Here is a 15793-nt window from a genome sequence, read left to right on the forward strand (position 1 = left end):
TATACAACAGGGGCCAGGGGTTTACTTTGGTCGACCCCTACGCACCTCGCTCTCTCTCTTGGATGCCTCCTGTTGACCCATAAACGTGGTGGCAGGTCAGCTCACACCGCCTTGTTGTGGCGCTTGCGCACAACTTCGTGACTAACGCTGCACGTTCTGTCGTTTTCATGCAGGGGGCACTGCAAACCTACGCGCCCCCTGCATGAACGATGGAGGCGCAGGAACAGACGTTCGATCGCGTTGGAATCGATCTGCGGACGGCGGTCTTCACGCACGGCCAGCTCTGTGTCGCCTCATCTCAATCCCGCGATCCCAACCAGGTGAAAGTCCCCATCGAACTGAACCTCTGGCAAGGCCATCTACTTAAAGACGAGAGAAAATTCACACAAAATATCGTTTTCAATGAATAAGCTTTTAATGAATAAATACAATTATCTAATTCAAAACATAATACAATTCAAAGTTGTTTCATTTTCAAACTTCAAATCGGAGCATCAGGTGCTTGCGTGAATGCGTCGTTCGTGTGCAATTTTTTTCGTTAATTACCTGGCCCAAGGCCGTAAATGGTTGTGAGGGGCGCCGCAGGCAGTCAGGCGTGCTTCAACCCTTGGTTGTGAACATCCAGACGTTAATCAACAAGAACCATTTCTCGTCCTAATTCGACAAAATCTACGCCAACACGTAAAACTAAATTATAATTCGTGTTGTAGAGAATGTATCTCCTCTACATGTAACTTTTGTGTGGTATGCCTTCTAACTTATGAATGATCCGAGTGTGCTCCCTACTTGAAAAGACAATGAGTTGCTCCAGAGGGAGATGCTTCCTGAAAATACAAAAATACCCTTTAACCTGTATCACAAGAACAATGAGTCTCACCTGAGTTATCTGTACAGGTTACTTCCAAAACACACTTTGTCCTAACATCACTTATTCAATGTTTGACCCTTATAGACAAAATGTTACATGTACGCACACAATAAGACAAGTATTCATTCTAAATTATTGACAGGAATATTCACAAAATTGAATTACTGCAGTGAAATATACTGCATCAGGTTCACATCGCATTAACAAGAAGCTATTTTAAAAAATACGTTTAACAGTGTATGTACATCATACTATTGCGCCATTTAAAATGAGGTCATTGGATGCTGGCGTCTGGGTCAAAATTGAGCAAATTCTAAACATTACCTACTAACTACACAACCAAGATGCCACATCAACCATCACCCCTTACTGACAGGCTCTTGTCCACATGCAGGCCAGAGCAGGGCCACCACCTTGTGCCACACAGGGGCAGCTGCTACTTGGGGATGCTCTTCGAGTGTTTGAGACGAGATACAATACAAAACTCTGAATTGCCAGAGGCGATTAAGCAAGCACCATATAAATGCAATTATTAGAACATTGTGAATGCTTGGGAGCTTATTGGCTGTCGCTCCTGGTTAGAGATCTACCCAACCCACAGATCCACAAAGACTGGCCGCTCTTCCCCTGCAATTTGCACCTAGGAATTTAGTGTTCAACTTCACATTCTTGTCATTAAAGGCCTGTGACAAAGGTGCATCTATTGGAGCGACATCGTCTCTGGCTTACACATTTACCGGGTCTCCATTTGACTTTGTATTGTCTCAGAGGAAGTCCACCCACACCTCCACTTCCACAAACTGCTGGGAGTTGCCTCGCTCTGCCTCACAGTCAGAATTCTCCTCCTGCTTCACGTTGCCTCCATCGATGTGAAGGTCCGATTTTGGAGTTGAATCGTCACATTTTACCTTCACTTCTTCGCTCTTCACCATCACTTCTTCACATTTCACCACTTCATATTTCACCTCGATACCTTTAAAAGTGTCCAAGCTGGGATTTTCCTCCGGTTCTTGTTTCATGAGGGATGGGCTCATTGCGGCACTTTGACTTTCACAAGCTGATTTCCGACTCCACTCCTTGTGGATCTTCTGATGCTTGTGTGTTGTCTGGTGTACATGAAGATTTGAAGAAAGTGCAAACACTATCCCGCACGGAGTGCACCTGAAGGGTTTCTCTACCGTGTGTGTTCTCTGGTGTCTTACAATCGAAGATGAATATGCAAACGCCTTCCCACACACACTGCACTTGAAGGGTTTCTCTCCTGTGTGAGTGCTCTGGTGTGTTACAAGAACAGATGAACGTGTAAATGCCTTCCCACACACACTGCACTTGAAGGGTTTCTCTCCTGTGTGTGTTCTCTGGTGTACATGACGATGTGATGAACGTGCAAACGCCTTCCCACACACACTGCACTTGAAGGGTTTATCTCCCGTGTGTGATCTCTGGTGTGTTACGAGAGCAGATGACTGTGCAAACGCCTTCCCACACACACTGCACTTGAAGGGTTTCTCTCCTGTGTGAGTTCTCTGGTGTCTTTGAAAATTTGCTGAAAGTGTAAACGTCTTCCCACACACACTGCACTTGAAGGGTTTCTCTCCTGTGTGAGTTCTCTGGTGTCTTTGAAGATTTGCTGAAAGTGTAAACGTCTTCCCACACGCACTGCACTTGAAGGGTTTATATCCCGTGTGTGTTCTCTGGTGTACATGAAGATTTGGTGACTGTGAAAACGCCTTCTTACACACACTGCACTTGAAGGGTTTATCTCCTGTGTGAGTTCTCTGGTGCCGTCTCAAACGGTCAGGACGATCCGTGCTGAATGCACACCGGTCGCATTGTCGCCTTGTTGCACCGAGCTGCGCCCAGTGCCTTTTCTCCATCAGACAAATTCTGTAGAGGAAGCGACAGAGGAAGCGTCAGCTGCAGACAGAAAAAAATTATATCCACACCATCTACACGTCAGTATCGATGTACAGAGGAATGCATACACACAGTCACACGTGACTTACATGTCTATACTTATTCATATATTCATGATATAGTGAAAAAGTGTCCCAAATTCATCAAACGGGCTGTTATGGCACACAATGAGAGGGCAAATGGTCATAAACGTGCCTGGAAGCCCTCGTATCTTCAAAATGAATGTTAACCCAAAACTCCGAGCACACAATTTCGGATGTCTGGCTTCAAAAGGAACATTTATGAAAGCTAAATTCAGCTGACATAGCAAAGGGTGTGGAAAATAATACTATTTGTGTTATGCATAAATGCATAAATTAATGTTAAATCGCAACTTAGAGGTGTAAAGCCAGGCACAGATGTCCTTGAATGCTGGGATGAGCAGTTCTGACTTCAGCTGCACGTGTGCTGTGATAACTTCCCGACTCCATTCTTACAAACAGTCCCAGAGGAAAACAAAAATAAACTATTGTTTTGATATAACCTCCATGCTAAATAGAGTTAATAGACTTTACTGCAAATACAAACTTGACCCTGTCACACACTGGCATGGTAAACAGTTGGTGGTGTGTCCAGACGCATGCCTGGCCACCTTCATCCTCTCAGTATTAATGCTTCCTTACTCCACCAAGTAATTAATTGAAGATCAATCAACATTGCCGAGGCTGCATGTCTCTCTCTACATGTGGTGAGATGTTAACTACCTCTCCTGGCATACAGGAAGTCGTGGGTTGGATCCCGACCCTGGCGCCTGCTGTATATTTGGAGTTTACGTGTCTCTCTCTCCCTGTGGCCGCGTGGATTTCCCTCCAGATCCCCCGGTTGTCCCCACTCCACATGCAGAGAGTGAACACCGCCACACGTCTAGAGTGAACACCGCCATGCGTCTAGAGTGAACACCGCCATGCATCTAGAGTGAACACCGCCACACGTCTAGAGTGAACAGCGCCAAGCGTCTAGAGTGAACACCGCCACGCGCCCAGAGTGAACACCGCCACGCGCCCAGAGTGAACACCGCCACGCGTCTAGAGTGAACACCGCCACGCGTCTAGAGTGAACAGCGCCAAGCGTCTAGAGTGAACACCGCCACGCGCCCAGAGTGAACACCGCCACGCGCCCAGAGTGAACACCGCCACGCGCCCAGAGTGAACACCGCCACGCGTCCAGAGTGAACACCGCCACGCGTACAGAGTGAACACCGCCACGCTGTTGACGAGCCTCACCTTGTGTTGTGGGCAGGTCGCTTCCGAAAACAAAAGGGGTACAGCAGCTCAAGCGGGCTTGGCCTGGTAAAAAAGAACGAAATAAAAACTGCGTAAATATTTAAAAGTAAAACAAAGTGACAAAGTGGCGAACCGTGTGAAGACAAATTAAACTTCACACGGTTCGCCACTGTGTGTGTGTACGTACACACACACAGTGTTTGCAGTGTTTGCACACAGAGTGTACACACACACTTTGTACACACACAGTGCAAACACACACAGTGTACACACACAGTGTGTACGTGTACACACACACTGTGTGTGTACACACACAGTGTGTGTGTACACACACTGTGGGGGGCCCAGTCATCTAAGTCAGTCGACCAATGGCATTTATTCATCAATTTATTATTTTCCAAAAAAAATTGTTTTCAATTTACGTAACTTTACCGAAAGAACCAAGAATACGGTAGCACATTCTCTATTTATTGCAGAGATTCAAGGTTCAACACCGACAGACAGACCTGGCTACCCCAGTAACATTCACCAAAATATGCACAGTCTGCTTAACGGCAGCTATAAAACATAGCGTTGTGTCATTCACAACGCGCAGGTCATTGCATATTTGTGTCAGGGTCAAAATTGGGGTAATTCCAAACATTATCCAGAAACTACACAACGGAGATGGCGCTTCAATGATCGCCCCCTACCGACAGACTCATGTCCACGTGCAGGCCGGTGCAGGGCCACCTTGTACCACACAGGGGCAGCTGCCACTTGGGGGTGCGGGGGGGGGTCCTTCGCTTGTTTGAGATGAGATTCGATACGAAACACTGAGTTGCTGAGGCAATTAGACAAGCGACTTATGAGTGCAAATATGATGTTGGTAACGTAGTGAATGCTTGGGAGCTTCATTGTCTCTCGCTCCTGCTGACAGATGTACCCAGCCCACAGCTCCACAGATACCAGCCGCTCCTCCTGTGCAGGTTCAGCTACGTACAGTGCAAAAGAAGTTCCAGATACACACAGAGACTCACACTGAAACCCACAGATAGCATGGTTGGCTACGTATGGTGCGAAATAAGTTCAACGTACACACAGACTCGGAGCAAGTTTGAGTCGCGTGCAGTCGTGGGCCATGAAAGTTGAATTGGCGCATGTTGCTACTGACAGTAGTTGAATACGGTTGGAAAGATGCTGATAGAGACACACACAGAGACTGACAAGAGAAAGGTGGACAGACACAGCCAAGAGGAAGACAGAAAGAAAGATACAGAGATGACAGAGACACAGTCAGCGAGAGAGAGACACAGAGGGGAACAGAGACACAGATGGACAGAGAGATGTTGAATCGAACAAACTTAACTCGCTCCATTGAAAGAGATTCCTCAATCTTTGCCCATCCCCGGAGGTCGTTCTAGTTTCTATTTATTTCATTGTGTGTGGTGTGTACGTGTAAGCAATGTGGGATATCGATGTAGACAGATATGAACAAGATCAGCAGACAAGACGTCTTTCATACTCTTTGGTTCTTTGAGTGAAGTCACGCAGGTAGAAAAAATACAATAAATCACGACGTTTGTATCGCAACACGAGCGGTCGTCCTCAGGCGAAAACACCCAGACATTGTCGCGGCAGAAGTCACGTGAGCTACGGCACGTGGCAAAGATAAGGTGACCCCCCCCCACACCCGTGGCTCGCCCTGCTCAGCTGAGCATTGTTTTAATGCGGTGGGCTCACGCGAAATAGATTTCTGGAAGACGAAGGTACTTTCAAAACCCACTGGCTAAACTCTTTTATATAAGTGTTGTGTCCTTAACTAACCACACGTAGACGTCTGGTTGAGGCAACACGTTTATTATAACTCTTTTGAACTCGGCTCTACACACTACTGTACCACGAAGGTGTACGGCCCCTTCCACTTGATAGCCTACGCGAGTGACAGCCTCCCTTCTATCGCAGCCTGCACACTCCGGGCTCTGCTACCCACGGGTCCCTTAGCCCGGCGTTAAGGAAAGACTGGACGACCCGTCCCAGCCAGGGTACGGGAGATCACCTCTGGTCCGCTACAACCCGGCTCTGGCTAGAGCTCGGGGAGGGTCTCAGGGTGTCCGAGCCACCGCGGTCCGCTACAACCCGGCTCTAACAAGAGCCTCGGTTGAGGGTCCCCAGGTGCTGGTCCAGTCTTCAGGTCTTCGGATGTCTTCAGGCTTGAGTTGGTGAACACTGCCCGGCCCGTCCAGAGGGCCGGGCTTTTAACCCCAGGTCGGGGTCTCCACTCCCCTCTTGACCCCCCCCCCCTCCCAAAATCTTCTGGAAGTTCTTATCTTAATGGGCCTTAGGGACGGGTGGAGGGTCAGGGGTGTTAGTCTCCGGTCACGGGCGGGGGGGGGGGGGTTTACTTTGGTCGACCCGTACACACCTCACTCTCTCTCTCGGCTGCCCCCTGTTGACCCGTGAACGTGGTGGCAGGTCAGCTTACAGCGCCTTGTTGTGGCGCTTACGCACAACTTCGTGACTAACGCTGCACGTTCCGTCGTTTTCATGCAGGGGGCACTGCAAACCTACGCGCCCCCTGCATGAACGATGGAGGCGCAGGGACAGACGTTCGATCGCATTGGAATCTGTGGACGGCGGTCTTCTCGCACGGCCAGCTCTGTGTCGCCTCATCTGGATCCCGCGATCCCAACCAGGTGAAAGTCCGCATCGAACCGAACCCCCGGCAAGGCCATCTACTTAACGACGAGAGAAAATTCATACCAAATGTCGTTTTCAAATAAGTCTTCCAGATGTAAGATGAGATAAGCTTTTAATGAATAAATACAATTATCGAATTCAAAACATAATCAAATTAAAACTGTTTCATTTTAAAACTTCAAAACGGAGCATCGGGAGCTTTTTACCTACGTGACTTTACCCGCTTTCACACTCACTTCTGCTGCTGTATCTTCTCCGAATTCTAAACAGATTCTGCTTAAGGCCAGCCTATCTTTAATCTCAGAGAGGATAAGGCTACTCCGATTTGAACTCGATACTTTAGACAGGACTCTCCTACAAGCTCATTTAATGTTAACACAAAAAAATGTCACCGTCTGATTGGAATCACGTAGACAACATGACTGCTTCTTCTGCGGAGTCACTGTCAGTCAAATGTAAAGCTAACCTGATTTATAAATTCAACCACCTATCAAAGAAGAACCCATTCGTCATTAATCAGAGTAGCACCCCGATTTCAGACAATCTGAAAACAGTACTGGCTAGGGGACTAAATTTTGCTGTCACCCCAAAACACATACCAGTAGATGATATCATCTCTCAGGTCGATGTAGCCCTCAAAGGCGTAGGACACATCCAAGCAGACGTTGCGAGAGCTGAAATAGCCACTATTCTTAAGAATGTTAAGAAACCTATTAGTAACATCAGCTAAAATGAACGCTCTGAACTCGTGAATTTAAAAAACAGAAGTGATATAGTCATCCTCTCAGCCGATAAAGGCAATGCTACTGTTATTATGGATAAAGATTCATACAACAACAAAATCCAGAATCTGCTCAACTAAGGAAGTTACTAAAAAAAAAATGACCCTACCAATAGCCTAGCGATAAAAACCAACAAGATCATCACAAGTTCGACCTCCCTAATCGACCCAAACGTCCCTCCCTAAAACCTTCTGCTGCAAGACCCCCTAGATTCTATGGTCTTCCCAAGATTCGTAAAAAAGGCACCCCACTACGACCCATCGTATCCACGATCAACTCCTCTACCTATAGACTAGCCCGTTTTCTGTCAGATACCTTGCTGCCTTCACTGGCAAGACCGCCTCAGCAGTACTTAACTCAGCCCAATTGGTCTCTATGGTCAAATACGTTGTACTGTCCCCTGACGATATCCTTGTCAGCTTCGATGTGGTCTCTTTGTTCACCAAGGTCCCAGTACCTGATACCATTGAAATAATTGAAAATTTGGTCCAACATGGACTAGATCCCGACACACCTGCACTGGTTAGGCACTGCCTCAACAATACCTACTTTACTTGGAATGGCTCCTTCTACAAACAAAATGAGGGTACCCCCATCGGATCCCCCTTGTCACCAGTGATAGCCAATATTTTCATGGAGAAATTTGAATCAGACGCCATCTAGACTTCCACCCTCAGACCTTCCTTGTGGAAGAGATCTGTGGATGACACTTTCGTCATTTGGCCACATGGCCTCCCAGCTCTGAACCTTTTCCTACACCACATCAATTCCAGACATCCCGCCATCAAATTCATCATGGAAGTGGAGAAAGATGGCAAGCTACCATTCTTAGATGTTCTATTTGAGAGGAGACCTGATAGCTCATTGGGGCATTCTGTCTACAGGAAACCCACCCACACAGATTCCTACTTGAAACCTGATTCCCACCACCACCCAGCCCAAAATAATTCTCTTCAAAACTTTATACCATAGGGCTCATTTCATTTCGGACCAACACCACCTGACCAGTGAATTAAAACATGTACACCTGGCCCTCAAAAGGAATGGTTACTCTGACCGTACCATCCGCCAAGCTGTTTCTCCCTCCATACAGAAACAACCACTTGATACTCCGGTCAAAACCATCACACTACCATATATAGCAGGCATTACTAAAAAGATTTCCAAAATTCTAAACAAACACAAGATCCAGGTCCGGTTCAATACAGTACACAAAATTCGTGATCTGATCCCATCCGTGAAGGATGTCATTCCTGACTTACAGTACCCCGGGGTTTATAAATTGAGTTGTACCTGCGGTGATTGCTATATTGGGGAGACAAAGCGACATGTCTCTGACCGAATTCGCGAGCACAAATCAGATTTGAAACACGGCAAAACGAATTCTTCTGCCGTGGCTGATCACTGTTACAACGCTGTGGGTGATCACGATATAATTTTCTCCAATACCAAGGTTCTTTGCAAACCCACGGGTTTTTATCAGAGATTTGTTCACGAGGCAATTCATATCTACAAACGGACACAATTTCAACCGAGAAGATGGTTTCAAATTAAGCAACCATTGGAAAGATGTTCTAAATCGAACTAAACATTAAACTAATTTTAATGGTACAGTATATTTTTCAAGTAGTGGTACCCCAAACTTTCGCAGCTTTTATAAATTCCCTTTTCACCCCATCAATAGGTAAACTCCCCCCCCCCCACCCCCGCGCCAAACGGCAAGTCCACCGGCACGTACACCACGTCTTTTCTAAAATCGGCCAATCAAATGCTAATTTTTATCCTAATTTATTTGTCAGGACACCTTGTTTGCTCGCACACAGCTTAAAGGTCCGCGGTCTGAGAGTGGTTGTGTTTCGCTCCAGCGCTGTCCTCGAGACAGCCTGGTCCCTTCGCCTGATGAAGGCCGCTTGTGTTGTGGCCGAAACGTCGTGATTTTTGTTATTTTATTTTTTACCTATGTGACTTTACCCAATAGAACCAAAGAATATGGATCCTTGCAGTCACGAAAGCGTTCAATCTAGCATTGGGAGCTTGCGTGGAGGCCTCATTCGTGTGCAATTTTTTTCGTGACTTTCCTGGCCCCAGGCTGTAAATGGTTGAGGGGCACCGCAGGCGGTCAGGCTTGCTTCAACCCTTGGTTGTGAACATCCAGACGTTAATCAGCAAGGACCATTTCTTGTCCTAGTTCACCAACATATAAGACGTCATGCAAAATTCTCATGAGTGTTGTTGTGGAGAATGTATCTACTAGATGTGCTCTGCCTTGTAACCGAATACAAATCTGTACCAAAAATGAATTTCAAATGTGCACTTAAAATTACTTCCTTGCTATGAAGCAGATCAGCAGACACGACATCTTTCATTTATCGATCTCTCTATGAAACAAAGGAATGTTTTACACAAACTAAAACTAGCATAGCCTTCTGGGAGTGCATCATTGATTCAGTGCAAGCCACCTGTGGACTCTTATTGGTGCACAACATCTCAAAAGCAGCCGGGCTGCTTCAACCGATAGTTTCGAACATCCAGACGTTAATCAGCAAGGAGCATTTCTAGACCTAGTTAGACAAAATCTACGTCAACACGTAATACAAAATTATAATTCGTGTTGAAGAGAATGTATCTCCTCTACGTGTAACTGATTAATGATCCGAGTGTGCTCCCTATTTCAAAGACAATGAGTTGCTCCAGAGGAAGATGCTTCCTGAAAACACAAAAATACCCTTTGACCTGTATCACAAGAACAATGAGCCTCACCTGAGTTATCTGTACAGGTTACTTCCAAAACACACACTTTGTCCTAACATCAGTTAATCAATGTTTGACCCTTAGACAAAATGTTACATGTACGCACACAATCAGACAAGTATTAATTCTAAATTATTGTGTAATTTTAACAAAATTTTATTACTTCACTGAAATATACTGTATCAGGTTACATCGTATTAACAAGAAGATATTTAAAAAAAATACGCACCATCTGCTTAACAGTGTATGTACAACATACGCACCATCTGCTTAACAGTGTATGTACAACATACTATTGTGTCATTAAAAACGAGTAGGCCATTGCATGCTGGCGTCTGGGTCAAAATTGATCAAATTCTAAACATTACCTACAAACTCCACAACCAAGATGCCACGTCAATAATCGCCCCCTACTGACAGGCTCTTGTCCACATACAGGCCGGTGCAGGGCCACCACCTTGTGCCACACAGGGGCAGCTGCTACTTGGGGGTGCTCTTCCAGTGTTTGAGACGAGATATGATACAAAACTCCGAATTGCCAGAGGCGATTAAGCAAGCACCATCTAAATGCAATTATGATAACATACTCAACGCTTGGGAGCTTATTGGTTCTCGCTCCTGGTTAGAAATCTACCCAACCCACAGGTCCACAAAGACTGGCCGCTCTTACCCTGCAGGTTGAACCTAGGAATTGAGTGTTCAACTTCACATTCTTGTCATTAAAGGCCTGTGACGAAGGTCCATTTATTGGAGCAACATCTTCTCAAGCTTACACATCTACCGGGTCTCCATTTGACTTAATATTGTCTCGGAGGAAGTCCACCCACACCTCCACTTCCACAAACTGCTGGGCGTTGCCTCGCTCTGCCTCAGTCAGAATTCTCCTCCTGCTTCACGTTGCCTCCATCGATGTGAAGGTCCCATTTTGGAGTTGAAACTTCATCTTCACATTTTACCCTCACTTCTTCGCTCTTCATCATCACTTCTTCATATTTCAACTCGATACCTTTAAAAGTGTCCAAGCCGGGATTTTCTTCTGGTTGTTTCATGAGGGATGGACTCATTGCGGAACTTTGACTTTCACAAGCTGATTTCAGACTCCATCCCTTGTGGATCTTCTGATGCTTGTGCGTTCTCTGGTGTTTTTGAAGATTTGATGACTGTGCAAACGCCTTCCCACACACACTGCACTTGAAGGGTTTCTCTGCCGTGTGTGTTCTCTGGTGTGTTACAAGAGTAGATGAATCTGAAAACGACTTCCCACACACACTGCACTTGAAGGGTTTCTCTCCCGTGTGTTCTCTGGTGTTTTTGAAGATTTGATGACTGTGCAAACGCCTTCCCACACACACTGCACTTGAAAGGTTTCTCTCCCGTGTGTGTTCTCTGGTGTGTTACAAGAGTAGATGAATCTGAAAACGACTTCCCACACACACTGCACTTGAAGGGTTTCTCTCCCGTGTGTGTTCTCTGGTGTGTTACAAGAGCAGATGACTGTGAAAATGCCTTCCCGCACACACTGCACTTGAAGGGTTTCTCTCCCGTGTGAGTTCTCTGGTGCAAGGTCAAATGGTCAGTACGATCCGTCCTGTATGCACACCGGTCGCATTGATGCCTTTTTGCACAGAGCTGCACCGAGTGCCTTTGCTCCATCAGACAAATTCTGCAGAGGAAGCGACAGCTGCAGAGAGAAAAAACAATATCCACACCATCTACACGTCAGTATCGAGGCACAGAGGAATGCATATATACAGTCAAACATGACTTACATGTCTATACTTATTCATATATTCATGTTATAGTGAAAAAGTGTCCCAAATTCATCACATGGGCTGTTATGGCACACAATTAGAGGGCAAATGTTCATAAACATGCCTGGAAGCCCTAGTATCTTCAAAATGAATGTTAACCCAAAACTCAGAGCACACAATTTCGGCTGTGTGGCTTCAAAAGGAATATTTATGAAAGCTAAATTCAGCTGACATAGCAAAGGGTGTTGAAAATAATACTGTTTGTGTTATGCAGAAATGCATAAATTAACGTTCAATCGCAACTTTGAGGTGTGAAGCCAGGCACAGATGTCCTTGAATGCTGTTATGAACAGTTCCAACTTCAGCTGCACGTGTGCGGTGATAACTTCCTGACTCCATTCTTACAAAAAGTTCCAGAGGAAAACAAAAATAAACTGTTTTGATATAACCTCCATGCTCAATAGAGTTAATAGACTCTACTGCAAATAAAAACTTGACCCTGTCACACACTCAGAGGTGGAGCCAGGATTTTCAGGTAGGAGGGGCAACCCCTTCAGCAATCAAAAATGATAGGAGTTGTTAGTAAGTAAGGAGTTGTTAGTAAGGAGTTGTTACTAAGTAAGGACCTGTCCTACGCTTTTTATTCAACGCGTGTGATAGGCATCACCGCTCCCTGAAGGTGTTTGCCATCAGGGAAGTCATATTCTTGGTTCTTTCGGTATTATTTTATTGTTTCCCTTCTACGTGACTTTACCGAAAGAAGCAATAATATGAATCCTTGCAGTCACGAAAGCTTTAAATCAGGCAAGTCGTGTACTGTATACGCAACTGCGCACAATTCTGTGAGTCGCTTGTAACTGCTTTGCCGTTAATTATTGCCAATTATGGACTTGGACTGTTGTCCTCTTATAGAGTCCCTGGCACGTAATAATATGCCACATGGTGGCAGTGGGGGTCGCAAAATGCTGATTTATCTATATTTATAAAAGGGAAATGTGTGCATATGTGTGTCTGTTCGAAATGTTTAGCATACTTCCCAACATGCAACACCATTGAAATTTGGCATGTGGGTAGGTTCCATACTGTACACAATGTAGAAAGTATAAAAATAGACTTTTGTATATTTTTTTTGGGGGGGGGAAATGACCGTGGAGTGTGTGACGTCAACCCACAACACACCTGAGTTAAGCGCTCTGCAATGCCTGAGTTAAGCGCTCTGCTGGATCTCCTCTCTGTTTCAAAGAACAAATTTGACCTCAGGTCTTCGCTCATTTACCAGCTTCACATTCCCTATTGCCGTACAAAAACTGGAGGAAGGGCCTTTGCTATTGATGCCCCCAGGGTCTGGAATGCTATTGCCAATACACTGCAACTTGAATCGCTACCAATGAGATCTTCTCTCAAAACTGCTCTAGAGGAGTTGTACACCCCGAGCTGCCACTGCTATTCATTGGCGTAAAATAAAATGTTTTGCTCCAGATGATGCTGCAAAGTATTATCTGTATTTTGATTTAGCGTGCTGATCTTAAAGGTGTATTGAAAAATTTGATACTCCGACTGATGCTTCTGTTTATGTGGAGTAACTCATGCAGCCAGCTATGGCTCTAGGGTTTGGTGTTACATGTTATTTATGTAGTTCATTGTAAAAATTCGGTCACAGTCCCTGTAATCACTGTTACGTTGCAATTATGGCTTTATTTTTTGGTGATTTGGAACGTTTTTTGGTTTGGACATGTTTGTTTGTTTGTTGTAGTAGAGTTAGACTGATGGCCTTAATCTAAGTTTTATTTTGGTTGTTGTTGTTATTTGACTTGCATCCCACCGGGATTTTTTGCACACAGCGTTGGTGTATGGTGCTTTTTTCAGGAATATTTTGCTGTTTATTTTCATGTATTTTCTGTTTGCAGTCACATAGTCACTTTAAGATGTTTTTCTTGTTCGTGTTTTTGTTTTTTTGTTTGTTGTGGATGCACCCGATTCAAGAGCCGAATGGCTCACAGGGCTATACCAAAATAAAGAAACTGAAAAAAAAACTGAATGCTTACCTCCACCATATAGCTCTTTGCGCGCCGTGCTTCTAGAGCTGTTAACAGTGTGCCGAGAGATTTTAGGTGGCGCTTTGCTCCTGGCCGATGAAGCCATTGGCTTCTCGGAGGTTCAATACATATCCGTGCGAAGAACGGGTAGAACTGCTATCTTAAATATGAAGCAGAACATTACATCTGTTTGTTTGTGTGAAGCAGCAAAACCTCTCCAACGCTGAGCTCTGGCGTCATGAAATTTTCACAGCCACGCGTCTAGAGTGAACACCGCCACGCGTCTAGAGTCAACACCCCCACGCGTCTAGAGTGAACACCGCCACGCGTCTTGAGTGAGCACCGCCACGCGTCTAGAGTGAACACCGCCACGCATCTAGAGTGAACACCGCCACGCGTCTAGAGTGAACACCGCCACGCGTCTAGAGTGAACACCGCCACACGTCTGGAGTGAACACCGCCGCACGTCTGGAGTGAACACCACCACGCATCTAGAGTGAACACCACACATCTAGAGTGAACACCACCACGCGTCTAGAGTGAACACCACCACGTGTCTAAAGTGAACACCACCACGCGTCTAAAGTGAACACCACCACGCGTCTAGAGTGAACACCACACATCTAGAGTGAACACCACCACGCGTCTAGAGTGAACACCGCCACACATCTAGAGTGAACACCGCCACGTGTCTAGAGTGAACACCACCACGTGTCTAAAGTGAACACCACCACGTGTCTAAAGTGAACACCACCACGCGTCTAGAGTGAACACCACACATCTAGAGTGAACACCACCACGCGTCTAGAGTGAACACCGCCATGCGTCTAGTGTGAACACTGCCACGCGTCTAGTGTGAACACCACCACGTGTCTAAAGTGAACACCACCACGCGTCTAGAGTGAACACCACCACGCTGTTGACAAGCCCCACCTTGTTGTTATTGTTGTTGTGGGCAGGTCGCTTCTGAAAACAAGAGTGTTACAGCAGCTCAATGCGGGCGTGGCCTGGTAAAAATAAATAAATAAAAACTGTGAATATTATAAATAAAACAAAGTAAGAAAGTAGCATGCCAGGTGAAGAGAAATTAAAAATTAAGCAAGATACTCTTTGGTTCTTTCGGTAAAGTCATGTGGAAAAAAAATTAAATTACTATTTTCAGTTTCATTCATTTGGTATAGCTCTGTGAGCCCTTCGGCTCTTGAATCGGGTGCAACCGCAACAAACAAAAACACGAACAAGAAAACATCTTGAAGTGACTATGTGACTGTGCAAATAGAAAATCCAGGAAAAAACAGCAAAATATTCCAGAAAAAGCACCGTACACCAACGCTGTGTGCAAATAGCATACGACGTTTCGATTGCAACACAAGCAATCATCATCAGGTACAAATGAAAGAGAAAACAAACCTAGAAAACTTAGAAACGTACGGGAACACAACACAAAGAGTCGGCTAACATAAGTCAACACCCCACCTGGTTGATAACGTTCTTCCAAAGATTGCTCAATTTGAGAGACAAAACACAGACACGGAGACACATACACAGAGAGAGATAACACAAAGACACACAGAGAGAGATACACACATAGGCAACGCCTCTGTTTCGAGGCCTTAAATAGCGAGAGAGGGGTGGTACAGAAATTAGCATGTCAATGCAAGGGCGTAGCCATGGAGTCAACATTGGGGGGGACCAAATCTTCCAGGGGGTCTGGGGTCCCCCCCCCAGAAAAAAATGTAAATTTGAA

At 45.5% G+C, this 15793-nt stretch overlaps 1 pseudogene; it reads right to left on the minus strand.

The window, feature by feature from the left end:
• Positions 1 to 448: 448 nt before the first annotated feature.
• LOC142906897 (uncharacterized) overlaps positions 449 to 15793 on the minus strand; it is a 28839-nt pseudogene continuing 13494 nt past the window's right edge.

The sequence above is a fragment of the Petromyzon marinus genome, chromosome 71 (genome assembly GCF_048934315.1).
Source record: "Petromyzon marinus isolate PM22_M1 ecotype Great Lakes invasive population chromosome 71, UKy_Petmar_22M1.pri1.0, whole genome shotgun sequence".
Classification (NCBI taxonomy): domain Eukaryota; kingdom Metazoa; phylum Chordata; class Hyperoartia; order Petromyzontiformes; family Petromyzontidae; genus Petromyzon; species Petromyzon marinus.